The sequence below is a fragment of the Somniosus microcephalus genome, chromosome 24, assembly GCF_052327205.1.
Source record: "Somniosus microcephalus isolate GS21.2 chromosome 24, FLI_Smic_1.0, whole genome shotgun sequence".
In the NCBI taxonomy this organism is placed as follows: domain Eukaryota; kingdom Metazoa; phylum Chordata; class Chondrichthyes; order Squaliformes; family Somniosidae; genus Somniosus; species Somniosus microcephalus.
In genome coordinates this window covers 59585933-59599462 of record NC_141010.1, presented here as the reverse complement: position 1 = coordinate 59599462, position 13530 = coordinate 59585933, and the positions used below count along the sequence as shown (strand labels likewise).

At 52.8% G+C, this 13530-nt stretch overlaps 1 pseudogene; it reads left to right on the top strand.

Annotated features, from left to right (window-relative positions):
• Positions 1 to 3005: 3005 nt before the first annotated feature.
• Positions 3006 to 4029, top strand: LOC147101501 (uncharacterized; annotated as a pseudogene).
• The last annotated feature ends 9501 nt before the right edge of the window (positions 4030 to 13530 follow it).

Below are 13530 nucleotides of genomic sequence, written 5' to 3'. Positions count from 1 at the left end.
ATTTGAAATCACAAGCTTTCGGAGCACTGCTCCTTCATCAGGTGAAGTGGAGAGATGCATAAAGGCACAGCTTATATACTCAGAGAATAACGCCAGATGATTACAGGTAATCTTTCTAACTGCCATTTATCACACCTCGGCAGAGAGATAATCACAGCAATCAAAGGTGTGAATGGTGTCCAAACAGGTCAGTCAGGAAAACATTACATCAAAGAACAATGAGGTGGGGTCACAAGGGGTCAAATGTTGCAGACGCTGGGGTCTGTATGAAAAAAAAACAGACAAAAAAACATTTTTTTTGCTGGAAATCACAGCAGGTCCGGCCGCATCTGTGTAGAGAGAACAAGCCAACAACGACTCGAGTCTGGATGACCCTACGTCAGGTGGGGTTACATGTAGCGTGACATGAACCCAAGATCCCGGTTGAGGCCGTCCTCATGAGTGCGGAATTTGGCTATCAGTTTCTGCTCTATGATTTTGCGTTGTCGTGTGTCTCGAAGGCCGCCTTGGAGAATGCTTACCCGAAGATTGGAGACTGAATGTCCTTGACTGCTGAAGTGTTCCCGACTGGGAGGGAACACTCCTGCCTGGCGATTGTTGCACGGTGTCCGTTCATCCGTTGTCGCAGTGTCTGCATGGTCTCGCCGATGTACCATGCTCCGGGACATCCTTTCCTGCAACGTATGAGGTAGACAATGTTGGCCGAGTCACATGAGTATGTACCATGTACCTGGTGGGTGGTGTCCTCACGTGTGATGATGGTATCTGTGTTGATGATCTGGCATGTCTTGCAGAGGTTGCCGTGGCAGGGTTGTGTGGTGTCGTGGTCGCTGTTCTCCTGAAAGCTGGGTAATTTGCTGCGAACGATGGTCTGTTTGAGGTTAGGCGGCTGTTTGAAGGTGAGTAGTGGAGGCGTGGGGATGGCCTTAGCGAGGTGCTCGTCATCATCGATGACATGTTGAAGGCTGCGAAGAACATGGCGTAGTTTCTCCGCTCCGGGGAAGTACTGGATGACGAAGGGTACTCTGTTGGTTGTGTCCCATGTTTGTCTTCTGAGGAGGTCTATGCGATTTTTTGCTGTGGCCCATCGGAACTGTCGATCGATGAGTCGAGCATCATATCCCATTCTTACGAGGGTGTCTTTCAGCATCTGTAGGTGTCCATCGCGTTCCTCCTCATCTGAGCAGATCCTGTGTATTTGCAGGGCTTGTACTTAGGGGATGGCTTCTTTAACGTGGTTAGGGTGGAAGCTGGAGAAGAGGAGCATCCTGAGGTTGTCGCAGCGATGCCATCATCGTGGGGGATACTGGTGTAGAGTGCCGAGACATCCATTGTGGCGAGGAGTGTTCCTGGTTCAACTGGCCTGTGGGTGCTGAGTTTCTGTAAGAAGTCTGTAGTGTCGCGACAGAAGCTGGGGGTTCCCTGTACGATGGGTTTCAGGATGCCCTCGATGTATCCAGAGAGGTTCTCACACAGGGTTCCATTGCCTGATACGATAGGACGTCCGGGTGTGTTGGCTTTGTGTATCTTTGGGAGGCAGTAGAAGTCTCCCACGTGGGGAGTACGTGGGGTGAGAGTGCGTAGGATGCTTTGAAGGTCTGGATCGAAGGTCTTGATCAGTCTGTTGAGTTGGCGGGTGTGTTCTTTGGTTGGATCTGCGGGTAACTGTCTGTAGTGTTCCTGGTTGTCCAGTTGTCGGTATGCTTCTTTGCAATAGTCCGTTCTGTTCTGTATGACGATGGCTCCTCCTTTGTCTACTGGTTTGATGACGATGTTGCGGTTGGTCTTGAGAGCGTGGATGGCGTTGTGTTGTGCTCGGGTGACATTCTGGACTGTCTTGTGAGTGCGGCTGATGAATCTGGCGTTGATTCATCTCCTGACAGCTTGAGCATACATGTCAAGCTTAGGGCAGCGACCCTCCGGAGGGGTCCAATTTGACTCTTTATTCTTCGGTTGCTGCACTGCGGATCCCTCTGTCTCCTGTTCCAGATCATTGGTTGTCTCATTGGGTTCACTGCTGACATCACAGAATCACAGATATCACAGAAACCCCACAGTGCAGATAGAGGCCATTTCGGCCCATCGAGCCTGCACCGACACATATCCCACCCGATCCCCGTAACCCCACGTATTTAATCCCCCTAACACTAAGGGTCAATTTATCATAGCCAAACAACCTAACCCGCACATCTTTCGACTGTGGGAGGAAACCGGAGCACCCGGAGAAAACCCACGCAAACACGGGGAGAATGTGCAAACTCCACACAGACAGTCACCCGAGGCCGGATTCGAACCCGGGTCCCTGGCGCTGTGAGGCAACAGTGCTAACCACTATGCCACCGTGCTGCCCCATCTTGGGATTTGTGGAAGAATTCCCGGACATTCAGCCTCCGATCTTCGGGTATGCATTCTCCAAGTCGGCCTTCGAGACACACGACAACGCAAAATCGTAGAGCAGAAACTGATAGCCAAGTTCCGCACTCATGAGGACGGCCTCAACCGGGATCTTGGGTTCATGTCATGCTACATGTAACCCCACCTGACGTAGGGTCATCCAGACTCGAGTCGTCATTGGCTTGTTCTCTCTACACAGATGCAGCCGGACCTGCTGTGATTTCCAGCAAAAAAAATGTTTTTTTTGTCTGTTTTTTGTTTTTCATACAGACCCCAGCATCTGCAACATTTGACCCCTTGTGACCCCACCTCATTGTTCTTTGATGTAATGTTTTCCTGACTGACCTGTTTGGACACCATTCACACCTTTGATTGCTGTGATTATCTCTCTGCCAAGGTGTGATAAATGGCAGTTAGAAAGATTACCTGTAATCACCTGGCATTATTCTCTGACTATATAAGTTGTGTCTTTATGCCTCTCTCCACTTCACCTGACGAAGGAACAGTGCTCCGAAAGCTTGTGATTTCAAATAAAACTGTTGGACGATAACCTGGTGTTGTGTGACTTCTTACATTTGTCCACCCCAGTCCAACACCGGTATCTCCACACCATGGCTACAATCGACACCACAAACTGCCGGCTCAAAGTGGAGAGGCTCTCCAAGACGATCGCGCATATCGACACAGACATCAAGTTTCTACAGAGATGCAAGAAAGCAGACAAGATCCCAAAAGGACTACAAATCACGAACACACTCAAGTCGACCTACAACACAGACTACGCTGAGAGACTCTGCCCTCGTACCTCTCGCACACTCCTCAACCATCTCGTACACCAGCTCTACAGCAGACGCCGCAACCTCGAAACCGAGATAGAGTCCATGTTCTCAGCCTGTGCTCAGGACACAGCAGACCAGCTATGAGACATCGCCAAGCAGACGAGGCAACGGAGCTACACTGCCTACAGGCACACCAAGAACAGGAAGCTTGAGAAACTCAGCATCACCACCAGCAGCAACCAAGCCTCCCCCGGTACCACGGTTGCAACCACAGGGAAGTCCATCGTCAACTTGTGCGACCACACCCTTCAACCAGATGAAATTCAAGTTCTCAACCGAGGGCTCAATTTTGGCCCCACCACCAAAATGGACCCCATCGGTCTCGCGGCAGACACAGAGGAATTCATCAGGAGAATGAGGCTCCGGGAATTCTTCCACAAATCCCAAGATGTCAGCAGCAAACCCAATGAGACAACCAATGATCCGGAACAGCAGACAGAGGGATCCGCAGTGCAGCAACCGAAGAAGAAAGAGTCAAATTGGACCCCTCCGGAGGGTCGCTGCCCTAAGCTTGACATGTATGCTCAAGCTGTCAGGAGATGAATCAACGCCAGATTCATCAGCCGCACTCACAAGACAGTCCAGAATGTCACCTGAGCACAACGCAACGCCATCCACGCTCTCAAGACCAACCGCAACATCATCATCAAACCAGCAGACAAAGGAGGAGCCATCATCATACAGAACAGAACGGACTATTGCAAAGAAGCATACCGACAACTGGACAACCAGGAACACTACTGACAGTTACCCGCAGATCCGACCAAAGAACACACCCGCCAACTCAACAGACTGATCAAGACCTTCGATTAAGACCTTCAAAGCATCCTACGTGCTCTCATCCCACGTACTCCCCGCGTGGGAGACTTCTACTGCCTCCCAAAGATACACAAAGCCAACACACCCGGACGTCCTATCGTATCAGGCAATGGAACCCTGTGTGAGAACCTCTCTGGATACGTCGAGGGCATCCTGAAACCCATCGTACAGGGAACCCCCAGCTTCTGTCGCGACACTACAGACTTCTTACAGAAACTCAGCACCCACGGGCCAGTTGAACCAGGAACACTCCTCGCCACAATGGACGTCTCGGCACTCTACACCAGTATCCCCCACGATGATGGCATCGCTGCGACAGCCTCAGTACTCAACACCAACAACAGCCAATCTCCAAACGCCATCCTACAACTCATCCGCTTCACCCTTGACCACAATGTCTTCACCTTCGACAACCAGTTCTTTACTCAGACACACGGAACAGCCATGGGGACCAAATTCGCACCCCAATACGCCAACATCTTCATGCACAAGTTCGAGCAAGACTTCTTTGCTGCACAGGACCTCCAACCAACGCTGTACACCAGATAGATCGACGACATTTTCTTCTTATGGACCCACGGCGAAGAATCACTGAAAAGACTACACGATAACATCAACAAGTTCCATCCCACCATCAAACTCACCATGGACTACTCCTCAGAATCGGTTTCATTCTTGGACACACGAATCTCCATCAAAGACGGACACCTCAGCACTTCACTCTACCGCAAGCCCACGGACAACCTCAGGATGCTCCACTTCTCCAGCTTCCACCCTAACCACGTTAAAGAAGCCATCCCCTATGGACAAGCCCTGAGAATACACAGGATCTGCTCAGACGAGGAGGAATGCGATGGACACCTACAGACGCTGAAAGATGCCCTCGTAAGAACGGGATATGATGCTCGACTCATCGATCGACAGTTCCGACGGGCCACAGCAAAAAATCGCATAGACCTCCTCAGAAGACAAAGATGGGACACAACCAACAGAGTACCCTTCATCGTCCAGTACTTCCCCGGAGCGGAGAAACTATGCCATGTTCTTCGCAGCCTTCAACATGTCATCGATGACGACGAACACCTCGCTAAGTCCATCCCCACCCATCCACTACTCACCTTCAAACAGCCACCTAACCTCAAACAGACCATCGTTCGCAGCAAATTACCTACCTTTCAGGAGAACAGCGACCACGACACCACACAACCCTGCCACAGCAACCTCTGCAAGACATGCCAGATCATCAACACAGATACCATCATCACACGTGAGGACACCACACACCAGGTACATGGTACATACTCATGTGACTCGGCCAACGTTGTCTATCTCATACGTTGCAGGAAAGGATGCCCCGGAGCATGGTACATCGGCGAGACCATGCAGACACTGCGACAATGGATGAACGGACACCACGCAACAATCGCCAGGAAAGAGTGCTCCCTCCCAGTCGGGGAACACTTCAGCAGTCAAGGACATTCAGCCTCCGATCTTCGGGTAAGCATTCTCCAAGGCGGCCTTCGAGACACACGACAACGCAACATCGTAGAGCAGAAACTGATAGCCAAGTTCCGCGCTCATGAGGACGGCCTCAACCAGGATCTTGGGTTCATGTCACGCTACATGTAACCCCACCTGACGTAGGGTCACCCAGACTCGAGTCATCATTGGCTTGTTCTCTCTACACAGATGCGGCCGGACCTGCTGTGATTTCCAGCAAAAAAAATGTTTTTTTGTCTGTTTTTTGTTTTTCATACAGACCCCAGCATCTGCAACATTTGACCCCATGTGACCCCACCTCATTCTTCTTTGATGTAATGTTTTCCTGACTGACCTGTTTGGACACCATTCACACCTTTGATTGCTGTGATTATCTCTCTGCCAAGGTGTGATAAATGGCAGTTAGAAAGATTACCTGTAATCATCTGGCAGTATTCTCTGACTATATAAGCTGTGTCTTTATTCATCTCTCCACTTCACCCGACGAAGGAGCAACGCTCCGAAAGCTTGTGATTTCAAATAAAACTGTTGGACTATAACCTGGTGTTGTGTGACTTCTTACATTTGTCCACCCCAGACCAACTCCGGCATCTCCACACCATGCTGTTCTGGACACTGGACTCTGTACCTGGGCGTGTGTCACACCATGCTGTTCTGGGCACTGGGCTCTCTCTGTACCTGGGCGTATTTCACACCTTGCTGTTCTGGGCACTGGACTCTCTCTGTACCTGGGCGTATTTCACACCTTGCTGTTCTGGGCACTGGACTCTCTCTGTACCTGGGGTTGTCTCACACCTTGCTGCTCTGGGCAATGGACTCTGTACCTGGGCTCCTTTCACACCATGCTGTTCTGAGCACTGGACTCTGTACCTGGGCTTCTTTCACACCATGCTGTTCTGGGCACTGGACTCTGTACCTGGGCGTGTTTCACACCATGCTGTTCTGGGCACTGGACTCTGTACCTGGGCGTGTTTCAGACCATGCTGTTCTGAGCACTGGACTCTGTACCTGGGCTTGTTTCACACCGTGCTGTTCTGGGCACTGGACCCTGTACCTGGGCGTATTTCACACCATGCTGTTCTGAGCACTGGACTCTGTACCTGGGCATGTTTCACACCATGCTGTCCTGGGCACTGGACTCTGTACCTGGGGTTGTTTCACACCTTGCTTTTCTGGGCACTGGGCTCTGTACCTGGGTGTGTTTCACACCATGATGTTCTGGGCACTGGACTCTGTACCTGGGCTTGTTTCACACCATGCTCTTCTGGGCACTGGACTCCGTACCTGGGCGTGTTTCACACCATGCTGTTCTGGGCACTGGACTCTGTACCTGGGCTCGTTTCACACCATGCTGTTCTGGGCACCGGGCTCTGTAACTGGGCGTGTTTCACACTATGCTGTTCTGGGCACTGGACTCTGTACCTGGGCTTGTTTCACACCATGCTGTTCTGGGCACTGGACTCTGTACCTGGGCATGTTTCACACCATGCTGTTCTGGGCACTGGACTCTGTACCTGGGCTCATTTCACACCATGCTGTTCTGGGCACTGGACTCTGTACCTGGGCATGTTTCACACCATGCTGTTCTGGGCACTGGACTCTGTACCTGGGGTTGTTTCACACCAAGCTGTTCTGGACAATAGACTCTGTACCTGGGCATGTTTCATACCATGCTGTTCTGGGCACTGGACTCTGTACCTGGGCATGTTTCACACCATGCTGTTCTGGGCACTGGACTCTGTACCTGGGTGTGTTTCACACCATGCTGTTCTGGACACTGGACTCTGTACCTGGGCATGTTTCACACCATGCTGTTCTGGGCACTGGACTCTCTCTATACCTGGGCATGTTTCACACCATGCTGTTCTGGGCACTGGACTCTCTCTGTACCTGGGCATGTTTCACACCGTGCTGTTCTGGGCACTGGACTCTCTCTGTATCTTGGTTTGTTTCACACCATGCTGTTCTGGACACTGGACTCTGTACCTGGGCTTGTTTCACACCATGCTGTTATGGGCACTGGACTCTGTACCTGGGCGTGTTTCACACCATGCTGTTCTGGGCACTGGACTCTCTCTATACCTGGGCATGTTTCACACCATGCTGTTCTGGGCACTGGACTCTCTCTGTACCTGGGCATGTTTCACACCGTGCTGTTCTGGGCACTGGACTCTCTCTGTATCTTGGCTTGTTTCACACCATGCTGTTCTGGACACTGGACTCTGTACCTGGGCTTGTTTCACACCATGCTGTTATGGGCACTGGACTCTGTACCTGGGCGTGTTTCACACCATGCTGTTATGGGCACTGGACTCTGTACCTGGACGTGTTTCACACCATGCTGTTCTGAGCACTGGACTCCAAACCTGGGCTCGTTTCACACCATGCTGTTCTGGGCACCGGACTATGTAACTGGGCGTGTTTCACACCATGCTGTTCTGGGCACTGGACTCTGTACCTGGGCATGTTTCACACCATGCTGTTCTGGGCACTGGACTCTGTACCTGGGCTTGTTTCACAACATGCTGTTCTGGGCACTGGACTCTGTACCTGGGCGTGTTTCACACCATGCTGTTCTTGGCACTGGACTCTGTACCTGGGCGTGTTTCACACCATGCTGTTCCGGGTACTGGACTCTGTACCTGGGCTTGTTTCACACCATGCTGTTCTGGGCACTGGACTCTGTACCTGGGCGTGTTTCACACCATGCTGTTCCGGGCACTGGACTCTGTACCTGGGCTTGTTTCGCACTATGCTGTTCCGGGCACTGGACTCTGTACCTGGGCGTGTTTCACACCATGCTGTTCCGGGCACCGGACTATGTAACTGGGCGTGTTTCACACCATGCTGTTCTGGGCACTGGACTCTGTACCTGGGCGTGTTTCAGACCATGCTGTTCCGGGCACTGGACTCTGTACCTGGGCTTGTTTCACACCATGCTGTTCTGGGCACTGGACTCTGTACCTGGGCGTGTTTCACACCATGCTGTTCCGGGCACGGGACTCTGTACCTGGGCTTGTTTCGCACTATGCTGTTCCGGGCACTGGACTCTGTACCTGGGCGTGTTTCACACCATGCTGTTCCGGGCACCGGACTATGTAATTGGGTGTGTTTCACACCATGCTGTTCTGGGCACTGGACTCTGTACCTGGGCGTGTTTCACACCATGCTGTTCCGGGCACTGGACTCTGTACCTGGGCGTGTTTCACACCATGCTGTTCTGGGCACCGGACTCTGTAACTGGGCGTGTTTCACACTATGCTGTTCTGGGCACGGGACTCTGTACCTGGGCTTGTTTCACACCATGCTGTTCTGGGCACTGGACTCTGTACCTGGGCATGTTTCACACCATGCTGTTCTGGGCACTGGACTCTGTACCTGGGCTCATTTCACACCATGCTGTTCTGGGCACTGGATTCTGTACCTGGGCATGTTTCACACCATGCTGTTCTGGGCACTGGACTCTGTACCTGGGGTTGATTCACATCAAGCTGTTCTGGACACTAGACTCTGTACCTGGGCATGTTACATACCATGCTGTTCTGGGCACTGGACTCTGTACCTGGGCATGTTTCACACCATGCTGCTCTGGGCACTGGACTCTGTACCTGGGTGTGTTTCACACCATGCTGTTCTGGGCACTGGACTCTGTACCTGGGCATGTTTCACACCATGCTGTTCTGGGCACTGGACTCTCTCTATACCTGGGCATGTTTCACACCATGCTGTTCTGGGCACTGGACTCTCTCTGTACCTGGGCATGTTTCACACCGTGCTGTTCTGGGCACTGGACTCTCTCTGTATCTTGGCTTGTTTCACACCATGCTGTTCTGGACACTGGACTCTGTACCTGGGCTTGTTTCACACCATGCTGTTATGGGCACTGGACTCTGTACCTGGGCGTGTTTCACACCATGCTGTTATGGGCACTGGACTCTGTACCAGCGCGTGTTTCACACCATGCTGTTCTGAGCACTGGACTCTGTATCTGGGCGTGTTTCACACTATGCTGTTCTGGGCACCGGACTATGTAACTGGGCGTGTTTCACACCATGCTGTTCTGGGCACTGGACTCTGTACCTGGGCATGTTTCACACCATGCTGTTCTGGGCACTGGACTCTGTACCTGGGCTTGTTTCACACCATGCTGTTCTGGGCACTGGACTCTGTACCTGGGCGTGTTTCACACCATGCTGTTCTTGGCACTGGACTCTGTACCTGGGCGTGTTTCACACCATGCTGTTCCGGATACTGGACTCTGTACCTGGGCTTGTTTCACACCATGCTGTTCTGGGCACTGGACTCTGTACCTGGGCGTGTTTCACACCATGCTGTTCCGGGCACTGGACTCTGTACCTGGGCTTGTTTCGCACTATGCTGTTCCGGGCACCGGACTCTGTACCTGGGCGTGTTGCACACCATGCTGTTCCGGGCACCGGACTATGTAACTGGGCGTGTTTCACACCATGCTGTTCTGGGCACTGGACTCTGTACCTGGGCGTGTTTCACACCATGCTGTTCCGGGCACTGGACTCTGTACCTGGGCGTGTTTCACACCATGCTGTTCCGGGCACTGGACTCTGTACCTGGGCTTGTTTCACACCATGCTGTTCTGGGCACTGGACTCTGTACCTGGGCGTGTTTCACACCATGCTGTTCCGGGCACTGGACTCTGTACCTGGGCTTGATTCGCACTATGCTGTTCCGGGCACTGGACTCTGTACCTGGGCGTGTTTCACACCATGCTGTTCCGGGCACCGGTCTATGTAACTGGGTGTGTTTCACACCATGCTGTTCTGGGCACTGGACTCTGTACCTGGGCGTGTTTCACACCGTGCTGTTCTGGGCACTGGACCCTGTACCTGGGCGTATTTCACACCATGCTGTTCTGAGCACTGGACTCTGTACCTGGGCATGTTTCACACCATGCTGTCCTGGGCACTGGACTCTGTACCTGGGGTTGTTTCACACCTTGCTTTTCTGGGCACTGGACTCTGTACCTGGGTGTGTTTCACACCATGATGTTCTGGGCACTGGACTCTGTACCTGGGCTTGTTTCACACCATGCTCTTCTGGGCACTGGACTCCGTACCTGGGCGTGTTTCACACCATGCTGTTCTGGGCACTGGACTCTGTACCTGGGCTTGTTTCACACCATGCTGTTCTGGGCACTGGACTCCGTACCTGGGCGTGTTTCACACCATGCTGTTCTGGGCACTGGACTCTGTACCTGGGCTCGTTTCACACCATGCTGTTCTGGGCACCGGGCTCTGTACTTGGGCTTGTTTCACACCATGCTGTTCTGGGCACTGGACTCCGTACCTGGGCGTGTTTCACACCATGCTGTTCTGGGCACTGGACTCTGTACCTGGGCGTGTTTCACACTATGCTGTTCTGGGCACTGGACTCTGTACCTGGGCTTGTTTCACACCATGCTGTTCTGGGCACTGGACTCTGTACCTGGGCATGTTTCACACCATGCTGTTCTGGGCACTGGACTCTGTACCTGGGCTCATTTCACACCATGCTGTTCTGGGCACTGGACTCTGTACCTGGGCATGTTTCATACCATGCTGTTCTGGGCACTGGACTCTGTACCTGGGCATGTTTCACACCATGCTGTTCTGGGCACTGGACTCTGTACCTGGGTGTGTTTCACACCATGCTGTTCTGGGCACTGGACTCTGTACCTGGGCATGTTTCACACCATGCTGTTCTGGGCACTGGACTCTCTCTATACCTGGGCATGTTTCACACCATGCTGTTCTGGGCACTGGACTCTCTCTGTACCTGGGCATGTTTCACACCGTGCTGTTCTGGGCACTGGACTCTCTCTGTATCTTGGCTTGTTTCACACCATGCTGTTCTGGACACTGGACTCTGTACCTGGGCTTGTTTCACACCATGCTGTTATGGGCACTGGACTCTGTACCTGGGCGTGTTTCACACCATGCTGTTATGGGCACTGGACTCTGTACCTGGGCGTGTTTCACACCATGCTGTTATGGGCACTGGACTCTGTACCTGGGCGTGTTTCACACCATGCTGTTCTGGGCACTGGACTCTGTACCTGGGCATGTTTCACACCATGCTGTTCTGGGCACTGGACTCTGTACCTGGGCATGTTTCACACCATGCTGTTCTGGGCACTGGACTCTGTACCTGGGCTTGTTTCACACCATGCTGTTCTGGGCACTGGACTCTGTACCTGGGCATGTTTCACACCGTGCTGTTCCGGGCACTGGACTCTGTACCTGGGCATGTTTCACACCATGCTGTTCTGGGCACTGGACTCTGTACCTGGACGTGTTTCACACCATGCTGTTCTTGCCACTGGACTCTGTACCTGGGCGTGTTTCACACCATGCTGTTCCGGGCACTGGACTCTGTACCTGGGCTTGTTTCGCACTATGCTCTTCCGGGCACTGGACTCTGTACCTGGGCGTGTTTCACACCATGCTGTTCTGGGCACCGGACTATGTAACTGGGCGTGTTTCACACCATGCTGTTCTGGGCACTGGACTCTGTACCTGGGCGTGTTTCACACCATGCTGTTCCGGGCACTGGACTCTGTACCTGGGCATGTTTCACACCATGCTGTTCCGGGCACTGGACTCTGTACCTGGGCTTGTTTCACACCATGCTGTTCTGGGCACTGGACTCTGTACCTGGGCGTGTTTCACACCATGCTGTTCCGGGCACTGGACTCTGTACCTGGGCTTGTTTCGCACTATGCTGTTCCGGGCACTGGACTCTGTACCTGGGCGTGTTTCACACCATGCTGTTCCGGGCACCGGACTATGTAACTGGGTGTGTTTCACACCATGCTGTTCTGGGCACTGGACTCTGTACCTGGGCGTGTTTCACACCATGCTGTTCCGGGCACTGGACTCTGTACCTGGGCGTGTTTCACACCATGCTGTTCTGGGCACCGGACTCTGTAACTGGGCGTGTTTCACACTATGCTGTTCTGGGCACTGGACTCTGTACCTGGGCTTGTTTCACACCATGCTATTCTGGGCACTGGACTCTGTACCTGGGCATGTTTCACACCATGCTGTTCTGGGCACTGGACTCTGTACCTGGGCTCATTTCACACCATGCTGTTCTGGGCACTGGACACTGTACCTGGGCATGTTTCACACCATGCTGTTCTGGGCACTGGACTCTGTACCTGGGGTTGTTTCGCACCAAGCTGTTCTGGACACTAGACTCTGTACCTGGGCATGTTTCATACCATGCTGTTCTGGGCACTGGACTCTGTACCTGGGCATGTTTCACACCATGCTGTTCTGGGCACTGGACTCTGTACCTGGGTGTGTTTCACACCATGCTGTTCTGGGCACTGGACTCTGTACCTGGGCATGTTTCACACCATGCTGTTCTGGGCACTGGACTCTCTCTATACCTGGGCATGTTTCACACCATGCTGTTCTGGGCACTGGACTCTCTCTGTACCTGGGCATGTTTCACACCGTGCTGTTCTGGGCACTGGACTCTCTCTGTATCTTGGCTTGTTTCACACTATGCTGTTCTGGTCACTGGACTCTGTAACTGGGCTTGTTTCACACCATGCTGTTATGGGCACTGGACTCTGTACCTGGGCTTGTTTCGCACTATGCTGTTCTGGGCACTGGACTATGTACCTGGGTGTGTTTCACACCATGCTGTTCTGGGCACTGGACTATGTACCTGGGCGTGTTTCACACCATGCTGTTCTGGGCACCGGACTATGTAACTGGGCGTGTTTCACACCATGTTGTTCTGGGCACTGGACTCTGTACCTGGGCATGATTCACACCATGCTGTTCTGGGCACTGGACTCTGTACCTGGGCTTGTTTCACACCATGCTGTTCTGGGCACTGGACTCTGTACCTGGGCGTGTTTCACACCATGCTGTTCTTGGCACTGGACTCTGTACCTGGGCGTGTTTCACACCATGCTGTTCCGGGTACTGGACTCTGTACCTGGGCTTGT